At 33.1% G+C, this 19028-nt stretch overlaps 1 non-coding gene across 1 annotated transcript; it reads right to left on the reverse strand.

Moving 5' to 3' along the window:
* Positions 1-16789: 16789 nt before the first annotated feature.
* On the reverse strand, positions 16790-16896 carry LOC139860867 (small nucleolar RNA R71). Its single transcript, XR_011763487.1, has one exon. It is a non-coding gene; the product is annotated as a small nucleolar RNA R71 (small nucleolar RNA).
* Positions 16897-19028: the final 2132 nt, after the last annotated feature.

Consider the following 19028-nt stretch of genomic DNA (forward strand, 5'->3'; position numbering starts at 1 on the left):
TGTGGACAACTAGTTGTAGGTTACTAACGAGGACAGCTGACTTAATAAACTTAAAACATCAAAATATATTAAAAGTGTTGTAAATATATTTTGAACATACTTTGATATATATGTATATATTGTTATAGGTTCGTGAATCAACCAGTGGCCAAGTCTTACTTCCCGACGAAGTAAAAATCTGTGAAAGTGAGTTATAGTCCCACTTTTAAAATCTAATATTTTTGGGATGAGAATACATGCAGGTTTTATAAATGATTTACAAAATAGACACAAGTACGTGAAACTACATTCTATGGTTGAATTATCGAAATCGAATATGCCCCTTTTTATTAAGTCTGGTAATCTAAGAATTAGGGAACATACACCCTAATTGACGCGAATCCTAAAGATAGATCTATTGGGCCTAACAAACCCCATCCAAAGTACCGGATGCTTTAGTACTTCGAAATTTATATCATATCCGAAGGGTGTCCCGGAATGATGGGGATATTCTTATATATGCATCTTGTTAATGTCGGTTACCAGGTGTTCACCATATGAATGATTTTTATCTCTATGTATGGGATGTGTATTGAAATATGAAATCTTGTGGTCTATTATTATGATTTGATATATATAGGTTAAACCTATAACTCACCAACATTTTTGTTGACGTTTTAAGCATGTTTATTCTCAGGTGATTATTAAGAGCTTCCGCTGTCGCATACTTAAATAAGGACGAGATTTGGAGTCCATGCTTGTACGATATTGTGTAAAAACTGCATTCAAGAAACTTATTTTGTTGTAACATATTTGTATTGTAAACCATTATGTAATGGTCGTGTGTAAACAGGATATTTTAGATTATCATTATTTGATAATCTACGTAAAGCTTTTTAAAACCTTTATCTATGAAATAAAGGTTATGGTTTATTTTAAAAATGAATGCAGTCTTTGAAAAACGTCTCATATAGAGGTCAAAACCTCGCAACGAAATCAATTAATATGGAACGTTTTTAATCAATAAGAACGGGACATTTCAATAATTGCCACCATTGAATTATGTGGACATGATAATTGCCACCATTGAATTATGTGGACATGATAATTGCCACCATTGAATTATGTGGACATGATAATTGCCACCAATTGATGTGAATGTTATGTATCGAGAGAATGAGTTTTATACACAGGTTATGTGTATGTTATTTTTGTGCACGAGATATGTGTACGATTACTAAGATTTATAAAAGATGATTTTGTACACGAGAAAGGTGTACTGTATTTAAAAGATATCGCATGTACATTACAGGTGGGTATAGGATTCGGACCCATTTGTACCATGCAGCATTTAAATCTTGTGGTCTATCAAAATGATGAATTTTATTATTTTATGATAAACCTATGAACTCACCAACCTTTTGGTTGACACTTGAAATCATGTTTATTCTCAGGTATGAAAGAAATCTTTCGCTATGCATTTGCTCATTTTAGAGATATTACTTGGAGTCATTCATGACATATTTCAAAAGACGTTGCATTCGATTCATTGAGTTCATCAAGATTATTATCAAGTCATTCATAGTTGGATATATTAGGAAATGGTATGCATGCCATCAACTTTTGATGTAATGAAAGTTTGTCTTTTAATAAAGAATGCAATGTTTGTAAAATGTATCATATAGAGGTCAAGTACCTCGCGATGTAACCAAATGTAATGTATTCGTCCAGATAGATTAGGACGGGTCCTTTCAGTTATTGTAACATCCGTGTTACATCCGTCCCACATCGGTTGGAGAGGAGAACAAAGCATGCCTTATAAGGGTGTGAAGACCTTTCCTAGCATGACGTGTTTTGGAACCACAAGCGCAGCAGATCCCATGAGAACTCTGCAGTTAAGCGTACTCAGGCGAGAGTACTACCACGATGGGTGACCTCCTGGGAAAGTGCTCGTCGTGTTTGGTTGCCAAGAAAAATCCGTGCGCCTACGGGCAAAGCGAACAATATCATGCTACGGGCAATTACCTGGGATGTTTCAGATGGTATCAGAGCCAGGCCCCGGACCAAACATGCACAGCGAGGACGCTATGTCCCATTAGGGGGGAGGATTGTAACATCCGTGTTACATCCGTCCCACATCGGTTGGAGAGGGGAACGAAGCATGCCTTATAAGGGTGTGAAGACCTTTCCTAGCATGACGCGTTTTGGAACCACAAGCGCAGCAGATCCCATGAGAACTCTGCAGTTAAGTGTACTCAGGCGAGAGTACTACCAGGATGGGTGACTTTCTGGAAAAGTGCTCTTCGTGTTTGGTTGCCAAGAAAAATCCGTGCGCCTACGGGCAAAGCGGACAATATCATGCTACGGGGAATTACCTGGGATGTTACACAACCCACCCATTTTACAACTAATTTCCATGTTCAAAAATATCAGTCAATAAATGGCATAAAGTGAATTAGAACACTACCTGGCGCAATTTCTGATAAGCTTCGTTTGAGTGAAATGACGTGTTCGCCACCATCGACAACGTAATCTCCAGTTATCACTTATTTTATCATCTTTAAACATTTCATGAACATTTATGGAATGCTTTGTGCAGCTATCACCATAGCTAACAGCACAACTCGACATTCGATCTTCATCACATTGAGAAAGCTTCATAAAGCATGCAGTAAATTCTTTCCAAATGCTACAGCCGGCATATGAACCATCCATAAGCCACTAAGTCATTGCAAATGAATCCACATGCTTCATAAAATGTAACAATATTTCTGTCAAAAGATAAACTATCGAGTGCCAAGAACAATTTACAAACTAAATTCTAACAATTTGTTACTATCTATTGCTTACGGAGTGGCAAGATGGAAATAATTGATCTTTGTTATCACGCCATTGTAACGACAAGAGTTCGTTATCTCAAAAACACGCCTAAAAAAACTTTTCTGACTCAACACATCTGGACGGCGTCCAGCAAAGAAGGCTTGGACGGCGTCCAGAAGATCTGGACGGCGTCCAAATGAACTGCCAGGTTCTGATCTGGATGTCCAACTTACTCGAGCGGAAAACCCGCTTTCCGACAATTTTAAACGAAACCCTTTTCACAACTTGTTAACATAATTAAAACTAAGAAGTTTCCACCATAAAACAAAGTTTTACAACATCGGGCCCACATCGGCCATTTTACGAGTTTCGTACAAAAATACAAGTTCGACCATAAGAGTTTAAATTCCAAACGACACCTATAGCATGGTGTTTGGGGTTAAACTACCCACATATTGGCCTAACTTCAAAAGCTAAACATGTCCAAAAGCGTCCCCTATCAAAACAAAGCGGGATCACTAATCCAAACGAACGCCCTTACCCTTGTCCACGCCGGAGCCTATAAAAGGATAAACAACGAGAGGGTAAGCTAAAGCTTAGTGAATGCAATAATTATACACATACATATATAATATACATACTTGCATACACTTACACACACCGTAATATCGCTAGTATATAACAATTAGCATATAAACTCCGAATATAAGCTAATAACCTCCAAATACCGCAACTAGCATAATCAATAGCATATTCACCGAAATAATATATTATGCTATACAACAACACATACACAAACTATATGGTTAACCATTCTCGCGTCATGGTGCTACCGGCTCCGTGGTTCACACCATACGCAATGCTATGACGCTACCGGCTCCGTGGTTCACGTCACTACGCATTTGAGTCATACTCTTTTATAGTGCTACCGGCTCCGTGGTTCACACTTCATTTCATAGTGCTACCGGCTCCGTGGTTCACACTTTGATGCTACCGGCTCCGTGGTTCACATCTCATTTTATAGTGCTTCCGACTCCGTGGTTCACACTTTAACGACTCGTGCTATAGCGTTACCGGCTTCGTGGTTCACACTGCGACACACGTACCATGATGCTACCGGCTCTGTGGTTCACATCATAATACACTCACACATACTATAGTACTACCGGCTCCGTGGTTCATACCATAGCACACAAATAAATACACTATATACATACATGCATAATTATTCCACTCACCTTAATGCCGTCGGTGAATGTTAACCCAAGCTCGCAACCTTCAACGTAACGCACCTATTACAATAAGTACTCAATCAACACACAAACTAGTTGGACTAAACACCAACCATTCACTCATGTGCATTTAATGACTTAAATGCATTAAATGCCCCATTTTCACCAACCGTCCATTTAAGGTCAAGACCATCACATATCACTAAAAGCTAGTGACTAAGGTCTACAATACTAACTAATACACAATTAGGGTATTTCATACCCATCTTTCTCAACTAGGTCAATTGTTACCCATTTGACCATTTTAAAGTCACACACCCATTTCGGGTCATCCACTAAACCAATTAACACCCATTTGCTTAATAACTAGGTGTGCTAGTAATTAACTAACCAATTATGACTCATAAGTCCGTTTAACATTTCCAAAACTCTAGGTTAGTCATCCTTGGGTCCTCATGACCCAATCTTACCCAAGAACACCCAAAATCACCAAATATGGGTTTTGTGTTCATCACTAACCCAAACCCTAACCCTTAAACAAATTAAAATAAGGAAATCAAGATTAGGGCATACCACCACAATCACAACGAAGCTAGTGATTAGATGAACAACTTTAACACACGTGCTTTGGCCCGAAATCAACTTCTTCTTCCTCAATTTAAGCTTTCTCACACAAGAATCACACTCTCTCTAGAATTGAAGTGGAAGAAGGAGGTAGTTGAAAGTGGAGTGAATGAGGCTCCTAGAACTGATCTTGTGGCCTTAGATTCGTTCAACAAGTGAAAAGACCAAACTACCCCCATTTAATATCTAAAAGAACACAGCTGGCCCGCCAGTTCAACTGGACGGCGTCCAGGATTCTGGACGGCGTCCAGCCCTTTACAATTGGACGGCGTCCCATATTTTGGACGGCGTCCCATATTTTGGACGGCGTCCCAAACACCTGAGAAAACAGGATCTTACAACCATCCCCAGATAAGAAAGTACAGGCCAGTAAAAATGAAGGCGATGGCGTAGGCGGTGGCGTTGGCAGTGGTTATCTACCGTTACCATTTTCTGCCACAATCTGTTATAAGTTTGATGACAAATATTACAAGTTCATATATATAAAACCTAAACCATAATTTTACTAAACCAGAAGAATTTGGAACTAAATGTTGCAATCAAATGAAATAGAATTAAACATTCATTGATTGAATTCATTAAATCGTATTTAATGTACTAAGAACTACAGGTGTAATTACCTAATTTAAAACGACATCGTTGATCTTGCACCAACAAAGATATTCGATAGTTCTTATCGGCGGGGATGTTTGGAAGATTAGTATCTACAAACCCTAATAGAATCGATTTAAATACAAAAGAAACGGACTTATAACAGATTTCAGTTAGAATTGTGGCAAAAAACGATTTGGGCAAAATTGGGGATTGGAAGAGGAAGTTAGGGTTTTATTTTATGAGTGTTGTGGATGAAAGTAACCGTCGTGACCCCTTCTTTCTTAATTTTAACCCGTGTGTTTTAGAACTAAAGGGACATTTTAGGCGGTTGAAGAATGAAAATTGATTTATTAGTTAATAGGAGTAGGAGATTAATATTGACCATTAGATGAAGGGGCATGTGATGGTCATTTCTTGATCTAAGGGTTATAAAGATGGTTTTAGAAACATTTATTAGCTAATAAGTATTGTCTTTTAATGTATAGAGTGATATTTAATTTTGAATTTCTAAAATTAAAAGGGACAAAATTGAAACTTTAATGGTATTTATTGGTTATTTAGAGAAAGAGATAGTAATTTTGGAACAAACGAAAATAGAAAGGTGGACAGTTTTTTTGGGACGAAGAGAGTAACATATATGGACCTTAATGACGCACACAATATTTCTATTACTAGTACACATCAACATTTTAACGGTATATATGTAAATTATACAACTAAGACTCGTGCGACATCAACATTTTAATTATATATATGTAATTATACAGATAAAATACGTTTGTCACTAAAATAAATTCAAAAGGGTAGGTGGAGATTAAATGTGTGAGGGGAACAATGACGATCGCCAGAAGCTTCTGACACTGCATTTGGTAAATATCTAAATTTTAAAAAGACCAAAATACCCTTTTCAAATAAAATAAGAGTAAATAGTAAAAACATGGTTTCTATTGATATATAACAAGATTGAATGTACGCGCTACGCGGCTATACATTATTGATAGAAATTTCATAAATATAACGGTTGAAAAAGTATTAAACGGTTCAGAATTTACCTTTATAGGTTATAGTTATTCATTAGAAGCAGTACATACATCCGAAATCATTGACCATAATTTACATCATCAATTACCTAACTACTACAAGCTTAGATTAACCTTTCGGTAACTCATTATCAGCAGACCCATGGCATCAAAATCATCACATAACAGAGATGCTGCAACAAAAACGGGTTGAAACTTACAACTCATTCACTTCCGAATCAAACTGACGAGTATCAAACTGAGAACCATCTTGTTAACACTCGCCATATTGCAAACAGGAATAACAACAACAATTAATGACTACACACTCCGAGGTTGTGTAATAACCTAATCAAAATCATACATATAAAGCATCAAACAAAAAAAATTAATGACTGCTGTATCAAATTACCCACAAATAAATAAATAAAATGACGACAAATGGAAAACATACCTAAGCCACTTGATACATCCTGAAACATAGTTCAGAACTAAAAATGTAACCATCTTCAAGAAAGAATCAATAGCATCTAGATGAGACATCGAAATAAACGTTATGACATACAATCACCTTCATATTTTTGTGATTTACAAAACAAACTAAATAAGTAAATATGAAATGATATATCATTCAGGTATATATATTATATATAACAAAATAAAGAACACGCAATTAAAAAACGCTTACTTTCCAGAGTACTTGTAGCATTTAAACGTCTTTTCAACAGTTCGTGGCTTGTTGTTGGGTTGTGCAGCTATGATCTACGCCAAAAAGATAGCACCATGACTTACAAATCAGAAAATAAGAAACGGATATAAAAGCTAAAGAGAAATACAGCTAAATAACAATATTCTTCATATACCTTATCCATTAGTCGGTTGTAAATCTGATCAGGAAAATACGCCAAAGTAGTACCGCTGTCGACTTTAGCTCCTTGCTTCTTAAAAAAAATTATTAAACATTATACATAAACTTTAGCATGCAGCTTTTGATAATTGGGTAATATTATTTGGGTATAGGCATGTTGGTTTTGATATGGGTTGGGTCGATTATACAAAACTCACCAAAATGTTACATCCCCACTCATAGATGTAGTATGACGGTTTCCCGATACTTGGGAAAGTTTTATATCGTCAATGACGAACACTAAAGAATAATAGCTAGTCAACTAAATCATCAGTTCTACTTCTCTCTATAATGTACAGGGTCTCCACACAATGAGTTTAACTTCAATTGACAAAACTAACCTTCAAATCTTGCCATGAAGCAGAAGAAGGTAAACCAGTGACATTAAGTATTAGTATGAGTATTTACAACTGTTTTGCTCAAATATAGACAAAAAATGAATAAAAAGTATAAACAGGTAAGGCAGACTCGTACCACGATAGTCGTAGCGTTTAGATAGACCTCCACGACTGCCTCCGCTACTGTAACTACCATAGCGGTCCACAGAAGATGAAATTCTCCCACCATGTGAAGGCTCCATATTAAATGAGCTAAAAAAATATGTTTCAAAATATCAATCGGCATAAAAAACATGTTTGAAAATATATATATATATATATATATATATATATATATATATATATATATATATATATATATATATATATATGTGTGTGTGTGTGTGTGTGTGTGTGTGTGAGCATCAAAGAAATGTTACTTCAACATTCTGCAGAACAAAAACATATGTTTATACATAACATGAATGACAATCAAGTATATTGAATTCGATATACCCAACACGACAACAAAATTGATCTTGTGTAGATAAAAATAGTCAAATGGGTCAAACAAAACATTTCTTAGATAAACCTCAAAATATAAACTGGATCTTGTGTAGACACCTACTGAGTAATTTGATGACAACCTTTGACTGATGGTTTAAAAAAACATAATCTACCATATTTGTTGTATGGTTTAAAAAAATTTGATGATATAATTACATAGAAATTATATAATTGAACATGATTAAGTCATAAAAAATAGATCAGATATGGTCGAAATATTAAAAAAAATTTGTAGGTACCTGCTCATCCATAACTATCACATTTCTCATTATGATAGGTTTAGCATTTTTCAATTCCTTCTTTGGCTTATTTTTAAGAATCTTCCGTGTCAAACAATTCCCAGGTAACCATTAAATTTATGTCCTAAAAAATAATGGAATAAAAAAATGAGGTTAGTGGAAAAACATGGTAACTAATGTATTGTGAATAAGGATAGAGTAGATTACCCTATTGCTTTCTTTAATAATGGATGATCATCATACGGTATAGTTTTGTCAAAACGATGTTCTTATGACATGGATATGTATCAAAAAAGAACTAAACATTGAAACCCTTCAGTTCTTCAAGCACGACACCACTTGATATTCTTTAAATATTTGAGAGCTTCTTCATCTCGTTCTGTAATATGGTGGAAAAGCACAGGTAAACCGATGCAGTTTCAATGATAAAAATGCATTTAAAAACACAACACATTAAATTGGTATGTACTTCTGCAAAAACTTCATATACAATTAAATTCTAAAAAACTATAGATGGGAATACAAACAAAAGTTAGAAAATTAATACTTTTATATTTTAACATAATACTTAACTCAGGTTAACATTCACTTAAATTCCAACCTACCAACATAAGAATATACATACAAAGGTTGTTTAGCAGACAGCGTTCTAAAAAGAGATTGCAAAATACAATTCATCACAACTGATTATATGCATATATGTAATATGTAAAGTTATTTAAGAAGACACAATAAGCAATAGGAGAGAACATATTAAAAAATACTGAAAAAATAAGTATACACTAACCTTGAACTGATAGGACTGAAAATTAGGGTTTTGTTAATCAAGGATGACTATAACGATCTTCCTGCATACAATGAAAACAATTGAAAAATTAATCACTTACGTTAGTAAACGAAGAAGATAGAAACTCAAACGTTTCAGGGTTACCAAAAATTCCGCAAAAGAAGTTGTTCGTTGATGATTAAAAAAGAAAAAAAAAAAGGGCAAAATCAGGAAACGACGAACCTCTTCACTGGATCAAGTAATAAATAAACCCTAAATTATAAGTATAAGAAAACCTCAACAGATGAATAACTTGTTGAAATATAATGGAAAAGAGCAGCAGCGATGTGGAGCAGATGAGACGACGACAACAGTGTATGGATGTCTCCGGTGACGATTTTGACTTCATCCACCTGTTGATTTCTTCTCCGTAAATGGGTGTTGTGATGGTGAGGTTAGAAGGAAAAAATAGAGGAGTGGAGGAAACGTTAAGCTGGAGGGAAAAAAATGGAGAAAAAGCGTGTTTGGAGAGTGAAGGAGGAGATGATGGTAGAGTAAAGATGAAGCAAACAAAATATGTGCGATTGAGAATGAAAGACAAATAGAAGATGTATAATAAAATATTAAAAGGGGAAAAATTGTGTGGAGGAGAACCAATGAAATGGTGAATAGTAATTGGTGTGAGGGGAACCATGACGTGGACCAAGCAGATGCCAGAGATTACTCTTGGTAATAGAAGTTGTCAAAGATTACTCTTGCTAATAGAAGATGGGTAATTAATGAGGGTGGTGTCCGTTTAATTTGTCAGTTCTTGTTTTTTTTCTTGTTGTTGCTTTCCCGCTTTATTCTGGCAGCTTTCGTGATCTTGTATCTTGCTAGACGTGTCTCTGTAGGCCGGAGTTGTTTGGTCGACATTCTCTTGACTATCTCCGGCCTCTGGTGTAGTGACCCGTCCTAATTCACCTGGACGAAGTCTTTAACAGATAGTCCCATTACGAGGTTCCGACCTCTATATGCCATGAACGACTCCATATAATATCTTTAAAATGAGCAAATGCACAGCGAAAGTTTTCTTTAATACCTGAGAATAAACATGCTTTAAAGTGTCAACCAAAAGGTTGATGAGTTCATAGGTTTATCATAAACAGTAAAATTCATCATTTTGATAGACCACAAGATTTAAATGCTGCATGGTACTAATGGGCCCGAATCCTACACCCACATGTAATGTACATGCGATATCTTTTAAATACAGTACACATTTCTCGTGTACGAAATCCTTTTTCATAAATCTTAGTAACCATACACATACCTCGTGTACAAAATATAATACACATAACCTGTGTATAAAAATCATTCTCTCGATACATAACATTCACATCAATTGGTGGCAATTATCATGTCCACATAATTCAATGGTAGCAATTATCATGTTCACGTAATTCAATGGTGGCAATTATCATTTCCACATAATTCAATGGTGACAATTATCATGTCCACATAATTCAATGGTGGCAATTATCATGTCCACATAATTCAATGGTGGCAATTATCATGTCCACATAATTCAATAATAATCCGCAGAACTTCTGTCTGCATAATAATTCATTCGAGGAATGTTTTGCTTGTGTCTATCTCGTCAAACATTTATAGAAGCATTTCATATATTCGCAGTTCAAAATATATTTCAAAAGCATTTAATAAAGCAGTTGTAAAAACAACGCATGTATTCTCAGTCCCAAAAATGTAAAGAGTAAAAGGGAATCAAATGAACTCACTATACGATATTTTGTAGTAAAAATATGCATACGGCGGAACTGAATAATGCAAGGTTGGCCTCAGATTCACGAACCTATATCATTATATATATATATATATATATATATATATATATATATATATATATATATATATATATATATATATATATATATATATATATATATATTAACACATATAATGGTAATCGAACAATATATATATTATTAGTGATTTAATTGTTATTTTAATTAGGTGTTTTATTAATAACCGAATTACTTATTTTTATTAATATTTATTATAATAATATTAATATAGTTATGATATATGTAGTAAATATGGTTTTATATAACTAATAGTTATTATGTTAATAATATTGATACCAGTATTAATAATAATAATAATAATAATAATAATAATAATATAAAATTAATAATATTAATGTCAAAATAATAATAATGATAGTAATAATAATAATATAAATGTTAGTATTAAAAATGATAATTCTAATAAAGATAACAACCTTACTAAAAATGTTAAGTTTTAATAAAATTATAGTTTTAATAGAAATGATAGTAATAATAATAATTCTAATTATATATATATATATATATATATATATATATATATATATATATATATATATATATATATATATATATATATATATATATATATATATATATATATATATATATATTTATATAAATATTTTAAATGATATTAATGATAAAAATTCTTAATAATAATAATAATACCTATTAATGATATTCATAATAATAATAATAGTAATGGTATTATCAATAATAATACTTATGTTAATCATAATAATAATAATGATAATAGTATTTATAAAAATGATAGTAATCCTAATATAAGTGATAATAATAATCATGTTATTTATTAATATTAAAGATAGTAACAATTAACATAATACTATCAACATTAATTAATAATGATTATAATAGAAAGCTACCTCAAAGAATAAGTTCAAAAAAAAAAAAAATGCTCTTGCCTAGGCTCGAACCCGCGACCTCTCGATAATCAACAACAACATTAACCATTACTACATTCCGGTTTTACTGAAGTGATTAACATCCCGAATGTATATACCCCGATTAATTATCTGTTTCCTACTTCTAGCCTGCTAATAACCCATTTAGAGTTTGGCCCAACATAAAAATATGGATCTCACAACAGCCCACTACAGATTTAATTGATCCAAGATTTAAATTGTTTCACTTCCTGGTAAATCTCGAAGCAGGCAAGACAAGAAGTCGACAACCCTAAAAATAAAATAAAAGGATTTCGGTGTTTGAATGATATGATATGATGAAGGTGGTGCTCGTTTGTAAACGAAGAGGCAAGGAAAGTAACAAATAGGTTGAGGTTAGTGGTTGTTTGCAGGGTGATGATCTAACAGGAATATTATGGTTTATCTTGGATTCGTTTTTCCACCATGAATACAGAAGCATAAACAAAGAAAGAAAAAAAAACAGCGAGGATGATGTGGTTTCGAATAAAGCAAATAACAGTTGGGGTTTACGACCCAAAAGCAACCCAACATACAATGACCAGCTTTGTTTTACGGCCCAAGTATGGAAAACAAATCATAACAGCGGGCTTAGTTTGGTGGTAGTGCTTGGTTTCTTGTCGATGGGGTCATCATACGGATAAAAAAAAACTGTCATCTTCTTTGTTGCCCCCCATCTCGTATACATCATCCTTTAACTCAACATCATAATCTTCTTTATCAATATCACGATCTCGTTCATCATTTACTTTTATAATCACATGTGGACATATGGGTTTGATATCCTTGACCCACAACGACAAAGCAGCTTATTTAAATGATATAGTGTGAATTTTGTTGGGTAACTTTCGGCCAAAAATAAAGAAGAGTAATAACTCCAAAGGTCGAATAATTGAACAGGGGCATTGATAATGCTAAAAACGAACATATATTTCATAGCATTATCCCTTAAGAAAGACAAGCTTTTAGTTGCAATTGTTCTGTTTACAAGTGATATTCGTTTAAATAATAAAAGGTGAAGACAAAAGACAGATTCGACAAATTGAAGACGCAAAAAACCAAAAAGCTCAAAAGTACAAAATACAATCAAAGTGGTTCCAATTATTGATAAGAAACGTCTCAAAATTACAAGAGTACAAGACGCAAAACGCAAAGTACAAGATATTAAATTATACGCAAGGACGTTCGAAAATCCGGAACCGGGACCAAAGTCAACTCTCAATGCTCGACGCAACGGACTAAAAATTACAAGTCAACTATGCACACGAATATAATATAATATTTAAATAATTCTTAAAATTATTTATATATTATATATATTATTATAAACCGTCGGCAAGCAAAGAAACAAAGTCTTGTGAGCTGGAAAAAGGGGTCATGCGATCGCATGGCCTGGAAGGCAAAAAGCCATGCGATCGCATGGCAGTAGGTGACAGCTCTGGTCCTATAAATTTCGCAGTTTTGAGCGATCTTTTAACATCTTTTTCTCTTCTCATTCATCAACGTATATATATTTATATTTATATTATAATTTTAATTTTAATTTTAATTTCTAATAATAAGGGTATGTTAGCGAATGTTGTAAGGGTGTAAGTCAAAATTCTGTCCGTGTAACGCTACGCTATTTTTAATCACTGTAAGTTATGGTTAATGTTATTTTTAATTTAATGTCTCGTAGCTAAGTTATTATTATGCTTATTTAAGACGAAGTAATCATGATGTTGGGCTAAAAATATTAAGATTGGGTAATTGGGCTTTGTACCATAATTGGGGTTTGGACAAAAGAACGACACTTGTGGAAATTAGACTATGGGCTATTAATGGGCTTTATATTAACTAAACGATATCTCGTTAATTTAATATATAGACTTATAATTTGATGTATTTATATATAACCACATACGCTTGACTGGGTACGGTGGGCGGGATATCTATAAATACCAATAATTGTTCATTTTACCGGATACGAAACTGGATTAATAGTTAATAGACTTGTTGAAACAAGGGTGGATTACATTCAAGGGTAATTGGTGTAATTGTTAACAAAGTAGTAAAACCTTGGTTTACATGCAGTCGATAACCTGGTGTATTCATTATACAAAGTATTAAGACCTTGTTACAATTCGAATCCCCAATTAGTTGGAATATTTAACTTCGGGAATAAGAATAATTTGACGAAGACTTTCGCACTTTATATTTATGACTGATGGACTATTATGGACAAATTCGTATGGACATATCGAATAATCCAGGACAAAGAACAATTAACCCATGGGAATAAACTAAAAACAACACGTCAAACATCATGATTACGGAAGTTTAAATAAGCATAATTCCTTTATTTTATATTTAATTGCACTTTTAATTATCGCACTTTTATTTATTGTCATTGTATTTAATTGCACTTTTAATTATCGTACTCTTTACTTATCGCAATTTTATTTTATCGCACTTTTATTTATCGCAATTTCATTATCGTTATTTACTTTACGCTTTAAAGTTAAGTTATATTTAGTTTTAATATTTTACATTAGGTTTTAACTGCGACTAAAGTTTTAAAATTGACAAACCGGTCATTAAATGGTAAAAAAACCCCTTTTATAATAATAATACTACTTATATATATATTTTTGTATTTTTACAAATATAGTTTTTAAAATTATAGCGTTAAGCTTGTTTAAGAGTTCCCTGTGGACGAACCGGACTTACTAAAAACTACACTACTGTACGATTAGGTACACTGCCTATAAGTGTTGTAGCAAGGTTTAGGTATATCCATTCTATAAATAAATAAATATCTTGTGTAAAATTGTATCGTATTTAATAGTATTTCGTTGTAAAAATAATACTATTTCCTAGTACCCCTCGCACACATCAAGTATTTTTGGCGCCGCTGCCGGGGAACGCTAAAAACGCCAGAAGCGCAACGCTATAAAAAAAAGATTTTTATTAATTTTTAGTTTACTTTTATAAAAATACATTTTTGTAAAAATACGTTTTAAAAACTCAAAAATACAAAAAGAAAAAAAACAAAATAAATATATTTTTAATAGTTTGTTAAATATATATAAAGTTAAAAAGTATTTTTATTTTAGTTTTTAAAAATTAAATTTGTATTTAAGTTATTATATAAATATATAAATCAGAATACAAAAAAAATATACATAAAAACTCGAGGCCCTATACTGTAGCAGCCCAACCCGGGCCCGAAATCCTTATCCATGCGATCGCATGGATTTTTAAAGTGAGGACCATGCGATCGCATGGCCCTGTCTGACACGCCACAGTAAACCCTAAATCACATTAATTACGGTGTATTTTATAATTATTATTATTATAAATTTATAACCCTAATTAGGGTTTAGTTATTTAATTATTTAGTTTAGTTTTTATTTAATTTGTATTATTAAGTTTAATTAGTTTAATTAAATTATAAAATTAATAGTTTTATAAAATAAATAATATAAAAATAATATTTTTATAAAAATTGTACTTTTTACAACTTTAAGTTTATTTTTATATTTTGTATCTTTTTATTCATTTTAGCGTAATATTTGTATTTTTCGCTCGTATTTAGTTTTAATATATAGTTTTTGCCATAGTTATTTTTATTTCTAGATTTTTAAGATTTGCCGTAAAATCCCTTAAGTGCTTTTTCTTTAGACTAAGATTTAGGTGCTTTAGAGTTTTGCGACGCCGTTTTTATATTTTTGTACCCTTTTTAAGTTAATGCCATTTGGGATATAGTTTTTCTTTTAAGCTTTAATATTTTTAGACGCAACTTTTAATTCTTAGTTTTTAATTCCTTTTTAAGTTTTCTACGCGCTACTTTCTTATTTTTATTTTTCGACGCCTATTATTTTTCGACCTTTTTATTTTTTTCGACGTTTTCCAACGCGCTCTTTTTCTTTCTTATTTCTCGACATTCTAGTTTTTAGGACATAGAATTTTCTATTTCTTCTCTAAAATTTCTTTAAATTTCAACGAAAAATTATTTTAAGTGGTTAAATTGATAGACATCAAAATTTTCTGGTTCGTAGTAATAGTTGGATTTGTACGAGGACCGGATTATTGGAGCGAAACAGTACTCAATTATATTGAGACCAAACGAATCATGCCCCTCTGCTGCATCTTTTGGCTATTCGAAACGTGGGCAAAATCAGAAAAGTCTATTAATTGAATAACTTATATAATTTTTCTTTCTTTTTAAAAACTAATAGGATATTCAGTGAATGCACCGAGCAAAACGTTCACCACCTTTTGTACGTTCACCACCTGTAACTCGATCAAGACATCTAGCAAATATTGTCGCCGTTGATTTTTCTTTAGAATCATCATCCAGTCGACCAAGTACTCTAATTCAAATTTCTGATAATCCATTTTTTGAACCCGACCTCACAATTGAGAATCCGGAGAATATTCAGGGACAATTCATAGATCCTGAACCACTAATCTTTCCTCTGGAACCACCAATCATTCAAACAGAGATTGTAGAGGAACCAACCATTGAATCAGAATCCTTTAGTGATTCAGATTCAACAAATTCAATTATGGAGAATCTGGAACCTCTAAGTATGGAAGACCGAATGCGAGCTAAACGCACTGGCCAAGGTCACGCAATTACTCAACCAGACATTAATGCGCCAGATTATGAAATCAAAGGACAAATTCTACACATGGTAACAAATCAATGCCAATTTAGTGGTGCACCGAAGGAAGATCCAAATGAACATCTTCGTACCTTTAATAGGATCTACACACTATTTAAAATAAGAGAAGTGGAGGATGAACAGATATATCTCATGTTATTTCCCTGGACTTTAAAGGGAGAAGCCAAAGATTGGTTGGAATCGTTACCTGAAGGGGCGATTGATACATGGGATGTTTTAGTTGAAAAATTTCTTAAACAATTCTTTCCTGCATCTAAAGCCGTGAGACTTCAAGGAGAAATTGTTACGTTCACACAAAAGCCAAATGAAACTTTATATGAAGCATGGACAAGATTTAGAAAGTTATTGAGAGGATGTCCGCAACATGGTTTAGACACTTGTCAAATAGTACAAATATTCTACCAAGGATGCGACATCACTACAAGAAAAGATATCGATATAGCAGCTGGTGGTTCTATTATGAAGAAAACAGCAACTGATGCTTATAAAATTATTGATAACACTGCTTCCCACTCACATGAGTGGCACCAAGAAAAAGATATCGTTAGATCATCTAAAGCAGCTAGAGCCGATTCTAGCCATGACTTAGATTCCATTTCTGCAAAGATAGATGCTGTCGAGAGATGAATGGAAAAGACGACTAAGGATATTCACTCAATAAGAATTAGTTGTGAGCAGTGTGGAGGACCACATTTGACAAAAGATTGTCTCAGTATTGAATTAGCAATGGAACAAAGAGAGAATGTTTCATACATAAACCAAAGGCCTGGAAATAATTATCAGAATAATTATCAACCGCCAAGACCGATCTACAATCAAAACCATAATTATAACCGAAATATTCCATACAACAACCAACAAGGTCCTAGCAATCAACAAGTATCCAACAATACTTACAATCAGCAAAGACCTAATTTTCAAAACAAACCACCACAAACCGATGATAAAAAGCCAAATTTAGAAGACATGATGTCGAAGCTAGTTGATTCTCAAACACAGTTTTTCACATCTCAGAAACAAACCAATGAACAAAATGCTCAAGCATTTAGAAATCAACAAGCTTCTATTCAAAATCTGGAACAAGAAGTAAGCAACCTAGCAAGGTTAATAGGTGAAAGAAAACCGGTAAGTCTACCTAGTGATACAAATGCTAACCCCCGGAATGAAACAGCTAAAGCCATTACCACAAGAAGTGGTATTACACTTAAACCACCTGAAATACCTGTAATTTCTGATGAAGCTATTCCTACTTCACAAGAATCACAATCTGAACAAGATAAGGAAAAAGAACCGGTAGTTGAAAAGGTTAATGAAGATAACACAGTTAAGGCTACACCTTATGTTAAACCATACCAACCACCACTTCCTTACCCAAGTAAAATGAGAAAAGAGAGACTTGAAGCCGAGCAATCCAAATTCTTGGATATGTTTAAACAGATAAATGTAAATCTTCCTTTCATTGATGTAATTTCAGAAATGCCTAGATATGCTAAATTTCTAAAAGATCTAATCACAAATAGAAAGAAAATAGAAGAACTCTCAGCTGTTACTATGAATGCTAATTGTTCTGCAGTGCTATTGAATAAAATACCAGAAAAACTTTCAGATCCAGGAAGTTTCACAATTTCATGTTTTCTGGGTATAAATTTAGGTGCTAGTATAAATTTAATGCCGTATTCACTATACGTTAAACTAGACCTTGGAGAATTGAAACCAACAAGAATAAGCATACAACTAGCAGATAGATCAGTAAAATATCCTAGAGGGATAATGGAGAACATGCTAGTTAAAGTTGGTACTTTAGTATTTCCAGTAGATTTTGTTATTCTGGACATGGAAGAAGATTCTCGAGTACCTCTCATATTAGGAAGTCCATTCTTAAACACGGCCTAAGCAATAATAGACGTGTTTGGTAAGAAACTGACCCTAAGTATAGAGGACGAGAGTGTTACCTTTTCAGTGGATAGAGCCATGAAACAACCGCAATCTGCAGATGATACATGTTATTATATTCAAACTATAGAATCACATGCAGAATTGTTAGAAGAATTTCCAGAATTACAAGGAACAGGAGAATGTTCTTTAGGAGAAGGAACTTAACTAATTGATGAAACTGAAATGTTAGCTACACTTATGGCTAATGGATATGAACCAAAAACAGAAGAAATTCAAATGCTAAAAGAAGAAGACAGATATCGATATAAATCATCGATAGAAGAACCACCGACATTAGAGTTAAAGCCACTTCCAAACCATTTGGAATATACTTATTTACATGGTGAATCTGAATTACCTGTAATAATATCGTCTTCTCTTACTGAAAATGAAAAATCTCAACTCATTTCTGTGCTAAAAGCTCATAAACCAGCTATTGCATGGAAAATTCATGACATTAAAGGAATAAGTCCTTCGTATTGCACACATAAAATCCTTATGGAAGAAGGTCATAAAACGTATGTGCAACGCCAACGAAGACTAAATTCTAATATGCAAGATGTTGTTA

The sequence above is a fragment of the Rutidosis leptorrhynchoides genome, chromosome 7 (genome assembly GCF_046630445.1).
Source record: "Rutidosis leptorrhynchoides isolate AG116_Rl617_1_P2 chromosome 7, CSIRO_AGI_Rlap_v1, whole genome shotgun sequence".
Lineage (NCBI taxonomy): Eukaryota > Viridiplantae > Streptophyta > Magnoliopsida > Asterales > Asteraceae > Rutidosis > Rutidosis leptorrhynchoides.